This window comes from Pristiophorus japonicus, chromosome 7 (genome assembly GCF_044704955.1).
Source record: "Pristiophorus japonicus isolate sPriJap1 chromosome 7, sPriJap1.hap1, whole genome shotgun sequence".
In the NCBI taxonomy this organism is placed as follows: domain Eukaryota; kingdom Metazoa; phylum Chordata; class Chondrichthyes; family Pristiophoridae; genus Pristiophorus; species Pristiophorus japonicus.
In genome coordinates, this window is record NC_091983.1 from 99,894,737 (window position 1) to 99,912,889 (window position 18,153).

Genomic DNA, 18,153 nt, shown 5'->3' on the forward strand with positions numbered 1-18,153 from the left:
AGCGGAGACCCAAAACAATGGCTTCGGTCTTCCCAATATTTAACCTAGGTCTCGCACACGTGTCTGTCCATGATAGCATTGATAAAATAGGTCAGCACACAGTCCTTGTGAAGATTGTCTTCACAATGAGCATTTTTCCTTTGTGCAGTGTGTCAAAGACTAAAGACAGATCTAGCAGCCCAAAATGGCAGCCTTGAGGTGCTGTGGGCAATTAGCAGCAGCAGAATTAAAGACTAACCTTATGGTCAAAGACACCCCTTACTACTTCTTCACCATCAAGCCAGCAAACCCATCCTGAAGGATAAGCCAGAAGCAGTATCAGGCATGCCTTAGAATGAAACACCAACCAAATGAAGCTACAACAGGTGTACCTGTATGTTAAAACACCAAAAGAATCAGGATATAGACAGAGCTAAGCATTTCCACAAGCAACCATCCACAGCAGATCTCTGTAACCCTATCACATCCAGTTGAGAATGGTGGTGAACAAGCAGGCAACTCATGTAACAAGGAGGTTTCATGAACAATTCCATCCTCAACTATGTACGTGAAAGCAAGAATCAAGTCTGAAGTGTTTGCAAGCACCTTTAGCCAAAAGTGCAAAGTGAAGAATTCTACTTGGCACCCTTGCAAAGTCCTCACCATTATAGATATTGATGTCCAGCCAATTCGGTTCACTCCATGTGACACTAAGAAGCAGCTGAGTGCACAAGACATTACAAAGTTTTGACAACATCCCGACTTAATGCTGAAGACCTGTGCATCAGAACTAGCCACCCCGAAAGCCAAGCCATTCCATCACCGCTATGACATGACAATTATTGCCTTATCAGTCTTCTCCCAAACATCAGCAAAGCAATAGGAGCCATTAAGTGCAATCAAGTGACACCTACTCACCAATAACCTGATCATTAATGTTCAATTCTAGTTTCAGTAGAACCACTCAGCTCCAAACCTCATCACAGCCATGACCCTGAAATAAATGCCAGTGGAGAGGTTCAAAAATAACTGCCCTTGATGAGGCAGCACTTAACTACATTTGGCAGCATGGGGCCCTAATAGCAGTTCCCCTGCAGCACCAGAACAGGTGCAAGAAAACCTTACAAAAATCTCAGCACCCCAAAGACTGAAATAAGCCTGCCACTGAAGGCCTCAGTCATGGCCTTCAGCAGGTTAGGGATTGGAGAGAGAGGAGGCCCTCTATTAGGCCCTCTCCCTCCATTTGTTTCCAGTAGAGTGGACAAGGGAGAACCAGTTGATGTGGTATATTTGGACTTTCAGAAGGCTTTCGACAAGGTCCCACACAAGAGATTAATGTGCAAAGTTAAAGCACATGCGATTGGGGGTAGTGTGCTGACATGGATTGAGAACTGGTTGTCAGACAGGAAACAAAGAGTAGGAGTAAATGGGTACTTTTCAGAATGGCAGGCAGTGACTAGTGGGGTACCGCAAGGTTCTGTGCTGGGGCCCCAGCTGTTTACATTGTACGTTAATGATTTGGACGAGGGGATTAAATGTAGTATCTCCAAATTTGCGGATGATACTAAGTTGGGTGGCAGTGTGAGCTGCAAGGAGGATGCTATGAGGCTGCAGAGTGACTTGGATAGGTTAGGTGAGTGGGCAAATGAATGGCAGATGAAGTATAATGTGGATAAATGTTAGGTTATCCACTTTGGTGGTAAAAACAGAGAGACAGACTATTATCTGAATGGTGACAGATTAGGAAAAGGGGAGGTGCAACGAGACCTGGGTGTCATGGTACATCAGTCATTGAAGGTTGGCATGCAGGTACAGCAGGCAGTTGGGAAGGCAAATGGCATGTTGGCCTTCATAGCGAGGGGATTTGAGTACAGGGGCAGGGAGGTGTTGCTACAGTTGTACAGGGCCTTGGTGAGGCCACATCTGGAGTATTGTGTACAGTTTTGGTCTCCTAACTTGAGGAAAGACATTCTTGCTATTGAGGGAGTGCAGCGAAGGTTCACCAGACTGATTCCCGGGATGGCGGGACTGACATATCAAGAAAGACTGGATCAACTGGGCTTGTATTCACTGGAGTTCAGAAGAATGAGAGGGGATCTCATAGAAACGTTTAAAATTCTGACGAGTTTAGACAGGTTAGATGCAGGAAGAATGTTCCCAATGTTGGGGAAGTCCAGAACCAGGGGTCACAGTCTAAGGATAAGGGGTAAGGGGTAAGCCATTTAGGACCGAGATGAGGAGAAACTTCTTCACCCAGAGAGTGGTGAACCTGTGGAATTCTCTACCACAGAAAGTTGTTGAGGCCAATTCACTAAATATATTCAAAAAGGAGTTAGATGTAGTCCTTACTACTAGGGGGATCAAGGGGTATGGTGAGAAAGCAGGAATGGGGTACTGAAGTTGCATGTTCAGCCATGAACTCATTGAATGGTGGTGCGGGCTCGAAGAGCCGAATGGCCTACTCCTGCACCTATTTTTTATGTCTATGTTTCTATTTATAACATTTGGGAGCATTACCACTCTTATCCCACATCTACTACCACCTTTTACAGGTGGTCCCAAAGAGTGGTGGCAAGAGCGACATTCAGGAGAGAACTGAACTGGGAACTCAAGCCCAACACCCCTGCCGGCATTTGCTTGGTGCGGAAAATGATTGTTAAAGTTTGGGTGAGGGAGGAAAAACAAAGTTGGGGCACTGACATGCGGTAGGTCTTGCTGACTGATTTACCCCACTGTTTCTCATGGAATATTAGAAATTTACAGCAGGGAAGGAGGCCATTTCGGCCCATCATGTCTGTGCCAGGCAGTTTCTGCTGCTATCGTGTCTGATTTGGGAAGACATCGCAGAGGAAAATCAAGGCCTTAATGTCATTGGATAAAAAATTGCTGTAGCTATCCTTGCAGCAAACGGCAATGCTCTACATCTAAACCCTGTGGAAACAGTTCCCTATGGTCCCTAGTTTTGTATCAGGATACACTGTCTGCTGTTCACTCTGGCCTGCCTTCTTTCATACAATGCCATTGAAAGCATAACATACTGGCCTAGAAATCCGAGATCTTACCGCTGGCCATTAAGGCTCGTTTTGGGAGAAAAAATGGCCACCACATTTCTGTCTGCTGCCAGTGGGTCCCGTGACGGCCGCCATTTTCGGCAGGTCGGCAGGACTGCTGTTGCCTGCACTCGCCAAAAATATTATAATTAGTTGCAGCGTGACGTCAATCGGCGGGCAACCTTGAGTTGACGCCTGCTTATCCATTTTGGATATCGCCACTCCTCTTGCCGCTCCCTACAAAGCACGTACGTGCGTGCAGCTGCTAAAAGCATTAACAGCCAAGAGGATGCTTTAGCTGACAAATATAAGACAATCAGGACTCTCCACATTGCAGTGTTTATATTAATCGTAAGCCTAGGTCTTGAGAGCTAACCCTTGAGATTTGTGGTTAAGTTTTTTTTCCGGTGGTTTGCTTGTTTGAAACTGTCCTACTTGAGGTTATAATACTGAATGTAATCGGAAGATGCAGAATATTGCAAGTGATTACTTCTGAGTAACTAGAAGAGTAGGCTTGAGGTTTGTATTGGGAATAGAAAGATAGAAAATAGGAGCAGTAGTAGGCCATTCACAGCCCTTTGAGTCTGCACCACCATTCAATATGATCATGGCTGGTCCTCTATCTCAACACCATATTCCTGCTTTTTCCCCATACCCCTAGATGTCTTTTGTTTCTAGAAATCTATCTATCTCCCTCCTAAATATATTCAGTGACTTAGCCTCCACAACCTTCTGTGGTAGAGAATTCCACAAGTTCACCACCCTCTGAGTGAAAAAATTTCTCCTCATTTCAGTTCTAAATTTCCGACCCTGTATCCTGAGACTGTGACCCATTGTTCTAGACTTCCCAGCCAGGGGAAACATCCTCCCTGCATCAAGTCTATCCAACCTAGTCAGAATTTTATATGTTTCAATGAGATCCCCTCTCATTCTTCTAAACTCTGGTGAATACAGGCCTAGTCGACCCAATCTCTCCTCATACAACAGTCCTACCATCCCAGGAATCAGTCTGTTGAACCTTCACTGCACTCCCTCCAAGGAAAGTATATCCTTTCTTAGGTAAGGAGACCAAAACTGCACACAATACTCCAGGTGCAGTCTCACCAAGTCCCTGTATAACTGTAGGAAGACACCTTGCTGCTGTACTCAAATCCTCTTGCAATGAAGGCCATTTGCCTTCCGAACTGCTTGCTGCACCTGCATGTTTGCTTTCAATGACTGGTGTACAAGGACACCCAGGTCCCTCTGAACATCTTTACTTCTCAAGCCATCACCATTTAAATAATACTTTATCTTTATGTTTTTCCTACTAAAGTGGATAACTTCACATTTATCCACGTTACACTGCATCTGCCATGTGTTTGCCCACTCACTCAATCTATTTAAATTGCCTTGCAGCGTCTTTGCATCCTCCTCACAACTCACAATCCCACCTAGTTTTTTGTTGTCAGCAAACTAATAAATATTACATTTGAATCACCGATGGATATTCAGTGTCTCAATCTCTGAAATCTGAAGAGTGGATTCAAATTGTTTAAGTTATTAGATATGAGTATTCTGTCCTCAGCATGGAATAGTAAAAAGTCCTCAGTTGTCAGAGCCTCCAAAGCCAGTGACTAAACTGACCTCATGGAATAGTAAAAAGTCCTCAGTTATCAGCCCTCCCAAGCCAGTGACTAAACTGACCTCATGGAATAGTAAAAAGTCCTCAGTTATCAGACCTCCCAAGCCAGTGACTAAACTGACCTCATGGAATAGTAAAAAGTCCTCAGTTATCAGACTTCCCAAGCCAGTGACTAAACTGACCTCATGGAATAGTAAAAAGTCCTCAGTTGTCAGACCCTCCCAAGCCAGTGACTAAACTGACCTCATGGAATAGTAAAAAGTCCTCAGTTGTCAGACCCTCCCAAGCCAGTGACTAAACTGACCTCATGGAATAGTAAAATGTCCTCAGTTATCAGAGCCTCCCAAGCCAGTGACTAAACTGACCTCATGGAATAGTAAAAAGTCCTCAGTTGTCAGACCCTCCCAAGCCAGTGACTAAACTGACCTCATGGAATAGTAAAAAGTCCTCAGTTGTCAGACCCTCCCAAGCCAGTGACTAAACTGACCTCATGGAGTAGTAAAAAGTACTCAGTTGTCAGACCCTCCCAAGCCAGTGACTAAACTGACCTCATGGAATAGTAAAAAGTCCTCAGTTATCAGACCTCCCAAGCCAGTGACTAAACTGACCTCATGGAATAGTAAAAAGTCCTCAGTTATCAGACCCTCCCAAGCCACTGACTAAACTGACCTCATGGAATAGTAAAAAGTCCTCAGTTGTCAGAGCCTCCCAAGCCAGTGACTAAACTGACCTCATGGAATAGTAAAAAGTCCTCAGTTGTCAGACCCTCCCAAGCCAGTGACGAAACTGACCTCATGGAATAGTAAAAAGTCCTCAGTTGTCAGAGCCTCCCAAGCCAGTGACTAAACTGACCTCATGGAATAGTAAAAAGTCCTCAGTTGTCAGAGCCTCCCAAGCCAGTGACTAAACTGACCTCATGGAATAGTAATAAGTCCTCAGTTGTCAGACCCTCCCAAGCCAGTGACTAAACTGACCTCATGGAGTAGTAAAAAGTCCTCAGTTGTCAGACCCTCCCAAGCCAGTGACTAAACTGACCTCATGGAACAGTAAAAAGTCCACAGTTGTCAGACCCTCCCAAGCCAGTGACTAAACTGACCTCATGGAAAAGTAAAAAGTCCTCAGTTGTCAGAGCCTCACAAGCCAGTGACTAAACTGACCTCATGGAGTAGTAAAAAGTCCTCAGTTATCAGACCCTCCCAAGCCAGTGACTAAACTGACCTCATGGAATAGTAAAAAGTCCTCAGTTATCAGAGCCTCCCAAGCCAGTGACTAAACTGACCTCATGGAATAGTAAAAAGTCCTCAGTTATCAGAGCCTCCCAAGCCAGTGACTAAACTGACCTCATGGAATAGTAAAAAGTCCTCAGTTGTCAGACCCTCCCAAGCCAGTGACTAAACTGACCTCATGGAATAGTAAAAAGTCCTCAGTTGTCAGACCCTCCCAAGCCAGTGACTAAACTGACCTCATGGAATAGTAAAAAGTCCTCAGTTGTCAGACCCTCCCAAGCCAGTGACTAAACTGACCTCATGGAGTAGTAAAAAGTCCTCAATTGTCAGACCCTCCCAAGCCAGTGACTAAACTGACCTCATGGAATAGTAAAAAGTCCTCAGTTGTCAGACCCTCCCAAGCCAGTGACTAAACTGACCTCATGGAATAGTAAAAAGTTCACAGTTGTCAGACCTCCCAAGCCAGTGACTAAACTGACCTCATGGAATAGTAAGAAGTCCTCAGTTGTCACAGCCTCTCAAGCCAGTGACTAAACTGACCTCATGGAATAGTAAAAAGTCCTCAGTTGTCAGACCCTCCCAAGCCAGTGACTAAACTGACCTCATGGAATAGTAAATAGTCCTCAGATATCAGACTTCTCAAGCCAGTGACTAAACTGACCTCATGGAATAGTAAAAAGTCCTCAGTTGTCAGACCCTCCCAAGCCAGTGACTAAACTGACCTCATGGAATAGTAAAAAGTCCTCAGTTATCAGAGCCTCCCAAGCCAGTGACTAAACTGACCTCATGGAATAGTAAAAAGTCCTCAGTTGTCAGACCCTCCCAAGCCAGTGACGAAACTGACCTCATGGAATAGTAAAAGGTCCTCAGTAGTCAGAGCCTCCCAAGCCAGTGACTAAACTGACCTCATGGAATAGTAAAAAGTCCTCAGTTGTCAGAGCCTCCCAAACCAGTGACTAAACTGACCTCATGGAATAGTAATAAGTCCTCAGTTGTCAGACCCTCCCAAGCCAGTGACTAAACTGACCTCATGGAATAGTAAAAAGTCCTCAGTTATCAGAGCCTCCCAAGCCAGTGACTAAACTGACCTCATGGAATAGTAAAAAGTCCTCAGTTATCAGACCTCCCAAGCCAGTGACTAAACTGACCTCATGGAATAGTAAAAAGTCCTCAGTTATCAGACCTCCCAAGCCAGTGACTAAACTGACCTCATGGAATAGTAAAAGGTCCTCAGTTGTCAGACCTCCCAAGCCAGTGACTAAACTGACCTCATGGAATAGTAAAAAGTCCTCAGTTGTCAGAGCCTCCCAAGCCAGTGACTAAACTGACCTCATGGAATAGTAATAAGTCCTCAGTTGTCAGACCCTCCCAAGCCAGTGACTAAACTGACCTCATGGAATAGTAAAAAGTCCACAGTTGTCAGACCTCCCAAGCCAGTGACTAAACTGACGTCATGGAATAGTAAGAAGTCCTCAGTTGTCACAGCCTCTCAAGCCAGTGACTAAACTGACCTCATGGAATAGTAAAAAGTCCTCAGTTGTCAGACCCTCCCAAGCCAGTGACTAAACTGACCTCATGGAATAGTAAAAAGTCCTCAGATATCAGACTTCTCAAGCCAGTGACTAAACTGACCTCATGGAATAGTAAAAAGTCCTCAGTTGTCAGACCCTCCCAAGCCAGTGACTAAACTGACCTCATGGAATAGTAAAAGGTCCTCAGTTGTCAGAGCCTCCCAAGCCAGTGACTAAACTGACCTCATGGAATAGTAATAAGTCCTCAGTTGTCAGACCCTCCCAAGCCAGTGACTAAACTGACCTCATGAAGTAGTAAAAAGTCCTCAGTTGTCAGACCCTCCCAAGCCAGTGACTAAACTGACCTCATGGAACAGTAAAAAGTCCTCAGTTGTCAGACCCTCCCAAGCCAGTGACTAAACTGACCTCATGGAAAAGTAAAAAGTCCTCAGTTGTCAGACCCTCCCAAGCCAGTGACTAAACTGACCTCATGGAATAGTAAAAAGTCCTCAGTTGTCAGACCTCCCAAGCCAGTGACTAAACAGACGTCATGGAATAGTAAGAAGTCCTCAATTGTCACAGCCTCTCAAGCCAGTGACTAAACTGACCTCATGGAATAGTAAAAAGTCCTCAGTTGTCAGACCCTCCCAAGCCAGTGACTAAACGACCTCATGGAATAGTAAAAAGTCCTCAGATATCAGACTTCTCAAGCCAGTGACTAAACTGACCTCATGGAATAGTAAAAAGTCCTCAGTTGTCAGACCTCCCAAGCCAGTGACTAAACTGACCTCATGATATAGTAAAAAGTCCTCAGTTGTCAGACCTCCCAAGCCAGTGACTAAACTGACCTCATGGAATAGTAAAAAGTCCTCAGTTGTCAGACCCTCCCAAGCCAGTGACTAAACTGACCTCATGGAGTAGTAAAAAGTACTCAGTTGTCAGACCCTCCCAAGCCAGTGACTAAACTGACCTCATGGAATAGTAAAAAGTCCTCAGTTATCAGACCTCCCAAGCCAGTGACTAAACTGACCTCATGGAATAGTAAAAAGTCCTCAGTTGTCAGACCCTCCCAAGCCAGTGACTAAACTGACCTCATGGAATAGTAAAAGGTCCTCAGTTGTCAGAGCCTCCCAAGCCAGTGACTAAACTGACCTCATGGAATAGTAATAAGTCCTCAGTTGTCAGACCCTCCCAAGCCAGTGACTAAACTGACCTCATGGAGTAGTAAAAAGTCCTCAGTTGTCAGACCCTCCCAAGCCAGTGACTAAACTGACCTCATGGAACAGTAAAAAGTCCTCAGTTGTCAGACCCTCCCAAGCCAGTGACTAAACTGACCTCATGGAAAAGTAAAAAGTCCTCAGTTGTCAGAGCCTCACAAGCCAGTGACTAAACTGACCTCATGGAGTAGTAAAAAGTCCTCAGTTGTCAGACCCTCCCAAGCCAGTGACTAAACTGACCTCATGGAATAGTAAAAAGTCCTCAGTTGTCAGACCCTCCCAAGCCAGTGACTAAACTGACCTCATGGAATAGTAAAAAGTCCTGAGTTATCAGAGCCTCCCAAGCCAGTGACTAAACTGACCTCATGGAATTGTAAAAAGTCCTCAGTTGTCAGACCTCCCAAGCCAGTGACTAAACTGACGTCATGGAATAGTAAGAAGTCCTCAGTTGTCACAGCCTCTCAAGCCAGTGACTAAACTGACCTCATGGAATAGTAAAAAGTCCTCAGTTGTCAGACCCTCCCAAGCCAGTGACTAAACTGACCTCATGGAATAGTAAAAAGTCCTCAGATATCAGACTTCTCAAGCCAGTGACTAAACTGACCTCATGGAATAGTAAAAAGTCCTCAGTTGTCAGACCTCCCAAGCCAGTGACTAAACTGACCTCATGGAATAGTAAAAAGTCCTCAGTTGTCAGACCTCCCAAGCCAGTGACTAAACTGACCTCATGGAATAGTAAAAAGTCCTCAGTTGTCAGACCCTCCCAAGCCAGTGACTAAACTGACCTCATGGAGTAGTAAAAAGTACTCAGTTGTCAGACCCTCCCAAGCCAGTGACTAAACTGACCTCATGGAATAGTAAAAAGTCCTCAGTTATCAGACCTCCCAAGCCACTGACTAAACTGACCTCATGGAATAGTAAAAAGTCCTCAGTTATCAGACCCTCCCAAGCCACTGACTAAACTGACCTCATGGAATAGTAAAAAGTCCTCAGTTGTCAGAGCCTCCCAAGCCAGTGACTAAACTGACCTCATGGAATAGTAATAAGTCCTCAGTTGTCAGACCCTCCCAAGCCAGTGACTAAACTGACCTCATGGAGTAGTAAAAAGTCCTCAGTTGTCAGACCCTCCCAAGCCAGTGACTAAACTGACCTCATGGAACAGTAAAAAGTCCTCAGTTGTCAGACCCTCCCAAGCCAGTGACTAAACTGACCTCATGGAAAAGTAAAAAGTCCTCAGTTGTCAGAGCCTCACAAGCCAGTGACTAAACTGACCTCATGGAGTAGTAAAAAGTCCTCAGTTGTCAGACCCTCCCAAGCCAGTGACTAAACTGACCTCATGGAATAGTAAAAAGTCCTCAGTTATCAGAGCCTCCCAAGCCAGTGACTAAACTGACCTCATGGAATAGTAAAAAGTCCTCAGTTATCAGAGCCTCCCAAGCCAGTGACTAAACTGACCTCATGGAAAAGTAAAAAGTCCTCAGTTGTCAGACCCTCCCAAGCCAGTGACTAAACTGACCTCATGGAATAGTAAAAAGTCCTCAGTTGTCAGACCCTCCCAAGCCAGTGACTAAACTGACCTCATGGAGTAGTAAAAAGTCCTCAGTTGTCAGACCCTCCCAAGCCAGTGACTAAACTGACCTCATGGAGTAGTAAAAAGTCCTCAGATGTCAGACCCTCCCAAGCCAGTGACTAAACTGACCTCATGGAATAGTAAAAAGTCCTCAGTTGTCAGACCCTCCCAAGCCAGTGACTAAACTGACCTCATGGAATAGTAAAAAGTCCTCAGATATCAGACTTCTCAAGCCAGTGACTAAACTGACCTCATGGAATAGTAAAAAGTCCTCAGTTGTCAGACCCTCCCAAGCCAGTGACTAAACTGACCTCATGGAATAGTAAAAAGTCCTCAGTTATCAGAGCCTCCCAAGCCAGTGACTAAACTGACCTCATGGAATAGTAAAAAGTCCTCAGTTGTCAGACCCTCCCAAGCCAGTGACGAAACTGACCTCATGGAATAGTAAAAGGTCCTCAGTAGTCAGAGCCTCCCAAGCCAGTGACTAAACTGACCTCATGGAATAGTAAAAAGTCCTCAGTTGTCAGAGCCTCCCAAACCAGTGACTAAACTGACCTCATGGAATAGTAATAAGTCCTCAGTTGTCAGACCCTCCCAAGCCAGTGACTAAACTGACCTCATGGAATAGTAAAAAGTCCTCAGTTATCAGAGCCTCCCAAGCCAGTGACTAAACTGACCTCATGGAATAGTAAAAAGTCCTCAGTTATCAGACCTCCCAAGCCAGTGACTAAACTGACCTCATGGAATAGTAAAAAGTCCTCAGTTATCAGACCTCCCAAGCCAGTGACTAAACTGACCTCATGGAATAGTAAAAAGTCCTCAGTTGTCAGACCCTCCCAAGCCAGTGACTAAACTGACCTCATGGAGTAGTAAAAAGTACTCAGTTGTCAGAGCCTCCCAAGCCAGTGACTAAACTGACCTCATGGAATAGTAAAAAGTCCTCAGTTGTCAGACCCTCCCAAGCCAGTGACAAAACTGACCTCATGGAATAGTAAAAAGTCCTCAGTTATCAGAGCCTCCCAAGCCAGTGACTAAACTGACCTCATGGAATAGTAAAAAGTCCTCAGTTATCAGAGCCTCCCAAGCCAGTGACTAAACTGACCTCATGGAATAGTAAAAAGTCCTCAGTTGTCAGACCTCCCAAGCCAGTCACTAAACTGACCTCGTGGAATAGTAAGAAGTCCTCAGTTGTCACAGCCTTACAAGACAGTGACTAAACTGACCTCATGGAATAGTAAAAAGTCCTCAGTTGTCAGACCCTCCCAAGCCAGTGACTAAACGACCTCATGGAATAGTAAAAAGTCCTCAGATATCAGACTTCTCAAGCCAGTGACTAAACTGACCTCATGGAATAGTAAAAAGTCCTCAGTTGTCAGACCTCCCAAGCCAGTGACTAAACTGACCTCATGATATAGTAAAAAGTCCTCAGTTGTCAGACCTCCCAAGCCAGTGACTAAACTGACCTCATGGAATAGTAAAAAGTCCTCAGTTGTCAGACCCTCCCAAGCCAGTGACTAAACTGACCTCATGGAGTAGTAAAAAGTACTCAGTTGTCAGACCCTCCCAAGCCAGTGACTAAACTGACCTCATGGAATAGTAAAAAGTCCTCAGTTATCAGACCTCCCAAGCCAGTGACTAAACTGACCTCATGGAATAGTAAAAAGTCCTCAGTTGTCAGACCCTCCCAAGCCAGTGACTAAACTGACCTCATGGAATAGTAAAAGGTCCTCAGTTGTCAGAGCCTCCCAAGCCAGTGACTAAACTGACCTCATGGAATAGTAATAAGTCCTCAGTTGTCAGACCCTCCCAAGCCAGTGACTAAACTGACCTCATGGAGTAGTAAAAAGTCCTCAGTTGTCAGACCCTCCCAAGCCAGTGACTAAACTGACCTCATGGAACAGTAAAAAGTCCTCAGTTGTCAGACCCTCCCAAGCCAGTGACTAAACTGACCTCATGGAAAAGTAAAAAGTCCTCAGTTGTCAGAGCCTCACAAGCCAGTGACTAAACTGACCTCATGGAGTAGTAAAAAGTCCTCAGTTGTCAGACCCTCCCAAGCCAGTGACTAAACTGACCTCATGGAATAGTAAAAAGTCCTCAGTTGTCAGACCCTCCCAAGCCAGTGACTAAACTGACCTCATGGAATAGTAAAAAGTCCTGAGTTATCAGAGCCTCCCAAGCCAGTGACTAAACTGACCTCATGGAATTGTAAAAAGTCCTCAGTTGTCAGACCTCCCAAGCCAGTGACTAAACTGACGTCATGGAATAGTAAGAAGTCCTCAGTTGTCACAGCCTCTCAAGCCAGTGACTAAACTGACCTCATGGAATAGTAAAAAGTCCTCAGTTGTCAGACCCTCCCAAGCCAGTGACTAAACTGACCTCATGGAATAGTAAAAAGTCCTCAGATATCAGACTTCTCAAGCCAGTGACTAAACTGACCTCATGGAATAGTAAAAAGTCCTCAGTTGTCAGACCTCCCAAGCCAGTGACTAAACTGACCTCATGGAATAGTAAAAAGTCCTCAGTTGTCAGACCTCCCAAGCCAGTGACTAAACTGACCTCATGGAATAGTAAAAAGTCCTCAGTTGTCAGACCCTCCCAAGCCAGTGACTAAACTGACCTCATGGAGTAGTAAAAAGTACTCAGTTGTCAGACCCTCCCAAGCCAGTGACTAAACTGACCTCATGGAATAGTAAAAAGTCCTCAGTTATCAGACCTCCCAAGCCACTGACTAAACTGACCTCATGGAATAGTAAAAAGTCCTCAGTTATCAGACCCTCCCAAGCCACTGACTAAACTGACCTCATGGAATAGTAAAAAGTCCTCAGTTGTCAGAGCCTCCCAAGCCAGTGACTAAACTGACCTCATGGAATAGTAATAAGTCCTCAGTTGTCAGACCCTCCCAAGCCAGTGACTAAACTGACCTCATGGAGTAGTAAAAAGTCCTCAGTTGTCAGACCCTCCCAAGCCAGTGACTAAACTGACCTCATGGAACAGTAAAAAGTCCTCAGTTGTCAGACCCTCCCAAGCCAGTGACTAAACTGACCTCATGGAAAAGTAAAAAGTCCTCAGTTGTCAGAGCCTCACAAGCCAGTGACTAAACTGACCTCATGGAGTAGTAAAAAGTCCTCAGTTGTCAGACCCTCCCAAGCCAGTGACTAAACTGACCTCATGGAATAGTAAAAAGTCCTCAGTTATCAGAGCCTCCCAAGCCAGTGACTAAACTGACCTCATGGAATAGTAAAAAGTCCTCAGTTATCAGAGCCTCCCAAGCCAGTGACTAAACTGACCTCATGGAAAAGTAAAAAGTCCTCAGTTGTCAGACCCTCCCAAGCCAGTGACTAAACTGACCTCATGGAATAGTAAAAAGTCCTCAGTTGTCAGACCCTCCCAAGCCAGTGACTAAACTGACCTCATGGAGTAGTAAAAAGTCCTCAGTTGTCAGACCCTCCCAAGCCAGTGACTAAACTGACCTCATGGAGTAGTAAAAAGTCCTCAGATGTCAGACCCTCCCAAGCCAGTGACTAAACTGACCTCATGGAATAGTAAAAAGTCCTCAGTTGTCAGACCCTCCCAAGCCAGTGACTAAACTGACCTCATGGAATAGTAAAAAGTCCTCAGATATCAGACTTCTCAAGCCAGTGACTAAACTGACCTCATGGAATAGTAAAAAGTCCTCAGTTGTCAGACCCTCCCAAGCCAGTGACTAAACTGACCTCATGGAATAGTAAAAAGTCCTCAGTTATCAGAGCCTCCCAAGCCAGTGACTAAACTGACCTCATGGAATAGTAAAAAGTCCTCAGTTGTCAGACCCTCCCAAGCCAGTTACGAAACTGACCTCATGGAATAGTAAAAGGTCCTCAGTAGTCAGAGCCTCCCAAGCCAGTGACTAAACTGACCTCATGGAATAGTAAAAAGTCCTCAGTTGTCAGAGCCTCCCAAACCAGTGACTAAACTGACCTCATGGAATAGTAATAAGTCCTCAGTTGTCAGACCCTCCCAAGCCAGTGACTAAACTGACCTCATGGAATAGTAAAAAGTCCTCAGTTATCAGAGCCTCCCAAGCCAGTGACTAAACTGACCTCATGGAATAGTAAAAAGTCCTCAGTTATCAGACCTCCCAAGCCAGTGACTAAACTGACCTCATGGAATAGTAAAAAGTCCTCAGTTATCAGACCTCCCAAGCCAGTGACTAAACTGACCTCATGGAATAGTAAAAAGTCCTCAGTTGTCAGACCTCCCAAGCCAGTGACTAAACTGACCTCATGGAATAGTAAAAAGTCCTCAGTTGTCAGAGCCTCCCAAGCCAGTGACTAAACTGACCTCATGGAATAGTAATAAGTCCTCAGTTGTCAGACCCTCCCAAGCCAGTGACTAAACTGACCTCATGGAATAGTAAAAAGTCCACAGTTGTCAGACCTCCCAAGCCAGTGACTAAACTGACGTCATGGAATAGTAAGAAGTCCTCAGTTGTCACAGCCTCTCAAGCCAGTGACTAAACTGACCTCATGGAATAGTAAAAAGTCCTCAGTTGTCAGACCCTCCCAAGCCAGTGACTAAACTGACCTCATGGAATAGTAAAAAGTCCTCAGATATCAGACTTCTCAAGCCAGTGACTAAACTGACCTCATGGAATAGTAAAAAGTCCTCAGTTGTCAGACCCTCCCAAGCCAGTGACTAAACTGACCTCATGGAATAGTAAAAGGTCCTCAGTTGTCAGAGCCTCCCAAGCCAGTGACTAAACTGACCTCATGGAATAGTAATAAGTCCTCAGTTGTCAGACCCTCCCAAGCCAGTGACTAAACTGACCTCATGAAGTAGTAAAAAGTCCTCAGTTGTCAGACCCTCCCAAGCCAGTGACTAAACTGACCTCATGGAACAGTAAAAAGTCCTCAGTTGTCAGACCCTCCCAAGCCAGTGACTAAACTGACCTCATGGAAAAGTAAAAAGTCCTCAGTTGTCAGACCCTCCCAAGCCAGTGACTAAACTGACCTCATGGAATAGTAAAAAGTCCTCAGTTGTCAGACCTCCCAAGCCAGTGACTAAACAGACGTCATGGAATAGTAAGAAGTCCTCAATTGTCACAGCCTCTCAAGCCAGTGACTAAACTGACCTCATGGAATAGTAAAAAGTCCTCAGTTGTCAGACCCTCCCAAGCCAGTGACTAAACGACCTCATGGAATAGTAAAAAGTCCTCAGATATCAGACTTCTCAAGCCAGTGACTAAACTGACCTCATGGAATAGTAAAAAGTCCTCAGTTGTCAGACCTCCCAAGCCAGTGACTAAACTGACCTCATGATATAGGAAAAAGTCCTCAGTTGTCAGACCTCCCAAGCCAGTGACTAAACTGACCTCATGGAATAGTAAAAAGTCCTCAGTTGTCAGACCCTCCCAAGCCAGTGACTAAACTGACCTCATGGAGTAGTAAAAAGTACTCAGTTGTCAGACCCTCCCAAGCCAGTGACTAAACTGACCTCATGGAATAGTAAAAAGTCCTCAGTTATCAGACCTCCCAAGCCAGTGACTAAACTGACCTCATGGAATAGTAAAAAGTCCTCAGTTGTCAGACCCTCCCAAGCCAGTGACTAAACTGACCTCATGGAATAGTAAAAGGTCCTCAGTTGTCAGAGCCTCCCAAGCCAGTGACTAAACTGACCTCATGGAATAGTAATAAGTCCTCAGTTGTCAGACCCTCCCAAGCCAGTGACTAAACTGACCTCATGGAGTAGTAAAAAGTCCTCAGTTGTCAGACCCTCCCAAGCCAGTGACTAAACTGACCTCATGGAACAGTAAAAAGTCCTCAGTTGTCAGACCCTCCCAAGCCAGTGACTAAACTGACCTCATGGAAAAGTAAAAAGTCCTCAGTTGTCAGAGCCTCACAAGCCAGTGACTAAACTGACCTCATGGAGTAGTAAAAAGTCCTCAGTTGTCAGACCCTCCCAAGCCAGTGACTAAACTGACCTCATGGAATAGTAAAAAGTCCTCAGTTGTCAGACCCTCCCAAGCCAGTGACTAAACTGACCTCATGGAATAGTAAAAAGTCCTGAGTTATCAGAGCCTCCCAAGCCAGTGACTAAACTGACCTCATGGAATTGTAAAAAGTCCTCAGTTGTCAGACCTCCCAAGCCAGTGACTAAACTGACGTCATGGAATAGTAAGAAGTCCTCAGTTGTCACAGCCTCTCAAGCCAGTGACTAAACTGACCTCATGGAATAGTAAAAAGTCCTCAGTTGTCAGACCCTCCCAAGCCAGTGACTAAACTGACCTCATGGAATAGTAAAAAGTCCTCAGATATCAGACTTCTCAAGCCAGTGACTAAACTGACCTCATGGAATAGTAAAAAGTCCTCAGTTGTCAGACCTCCCAAGCCAGTGACTAAACTGACCTCATGGAATAGTAAAAAGTCCTCAGTTGTCAGACCTCCCAAGCCAGTGACTAAACTGACCTCATGGAATAGTAAAAAGTCCTCAGTTGTCAGACCCTCCCAAGCCAGTGACTAAACTGACCTCATGGAGTAGTAAAAAGTACTCAGTTGTCAGACCCTCCCAAGCCAGTGACTAAACTGACCTCATGGAATAGTAAAAAGTCCTCAGTTATCAGACCTCCCAAGCCACTGACTAAACTGACCTCATGGAATAGTAAAAAGTCCTCAGTTATCAGACCCTCCCAAGCCACTGACTAAACTGACCTCATGGAATAGTAAAAAGTCCTCAGTTGTCAGAGCCTCCCAAGCCAGTGACTAAACTGACCTCATGGAATAGTAATAAGTCCTCAGTTGTCAGACCCTCCCAAGCCAGTGACTAAACTGACCTCATGGAGTAGTAAAAAGTCCTCAGTTGTCAGACCCTCCCAAGCCAGTGACTAAACTGACCTCATGGAACAGTAAAAAGTCCTCAGTTGTCAGACCCTCCCAAGCCAGTGACTAAACTGACCTCATGGAAAAGTAAAAAGTCCTCAGTTGTCAGAGCCTCACAAGCCAGTGACTAAACTGACCTCATGGAGTAGTAAAAAGTCCTCAGTTGTCAGACCCTCCCAAGCCAGTGACTAAACTGACCTCATGGAATAGTAAAAAGTCCTCAGTTATCAGAGCCTCCCAAGCCAGTGACTAAACTGACCTCATGGAATAGTAAAAAGTCCTCAGTTATCAGAGCCTCCCAAGCCAGTGACTAAACTGACCTCATGGAAAAGTAAAAAGTCCTCAGTTGTCAGACCCTCCCAAGCCAGTGACTAAACTGACCTCATGGAATAGTAAAAAGTCCTCAGTTGTCAGACCCTCCCAAGCCAGTGACTAAACTGACCTCATGGAGTAGTAAAAAGTCCTCAGTTGTCAGACCCTCCCAAGCCAGTGACTAAACTGACCTCATGGAGTAGTAAAAAGTCCTCAGATGTCAGACCCTCCCAAGCCAGTGACTAAACTGACCTCATGGAATAGTAAAAAGTCCTCAGTTGTCAGACCCTCCCAAGCCAGTGACTAAACTGACCTCATGGAATAGTAAAAAGTCCTGATTTATCAGAGCCTCCCAAGCCAGTGACTAAACTGACCTCATGGAATAGTAAAAAGTCCACAGTTGTCAGACCTCCCAAGCCAGTGACTAAACTGACGTCATGGAATAGTAAGAAGTCCTCAGTTGTCACAGCCTCTCAAGCCAGTGACTAAACTGACCTCATGGAATAGTAAAAAGTCCTCAGTTGTCAGACCCTCCCAAGCCAGTGACTAAACTGACCTCATGGAATAGTAAAAAGTCCTCAGATATCAGACTTCTCAAGCCAGTGACTAAACTGACCTCATGGAATAGTAAAAAGTCCTCAGTTGTCAGACCCTCCCAAGCCAGTGACTAAACTGACCTCATGGAATAGTAATAAGTCCTCAGTTGTCAGACCCTCCCAAGCCAGTGACTAAACTGACCTCATGGAATAGTAAAAAGTCCACAGTTGTCAGACCTCCCAAGCCAGTGACTAAACTGACGTCATGGAATAG

General features: G+C 45.1%; 1 long non-coding RNA gene across 1 annotated transcript in view; it reads right to left on the reverse strand.

The window, feature by feature from the left end:
* Positions 1-18,153, reverse strand: part of LOC139266816 (uncharacterized) — a 239,605-nt gene that overhangs the window by 20,597 nt on the left and 200,855 nt on the right. The gene's annotated exons all lie outside the window — the stretch shown is intronic.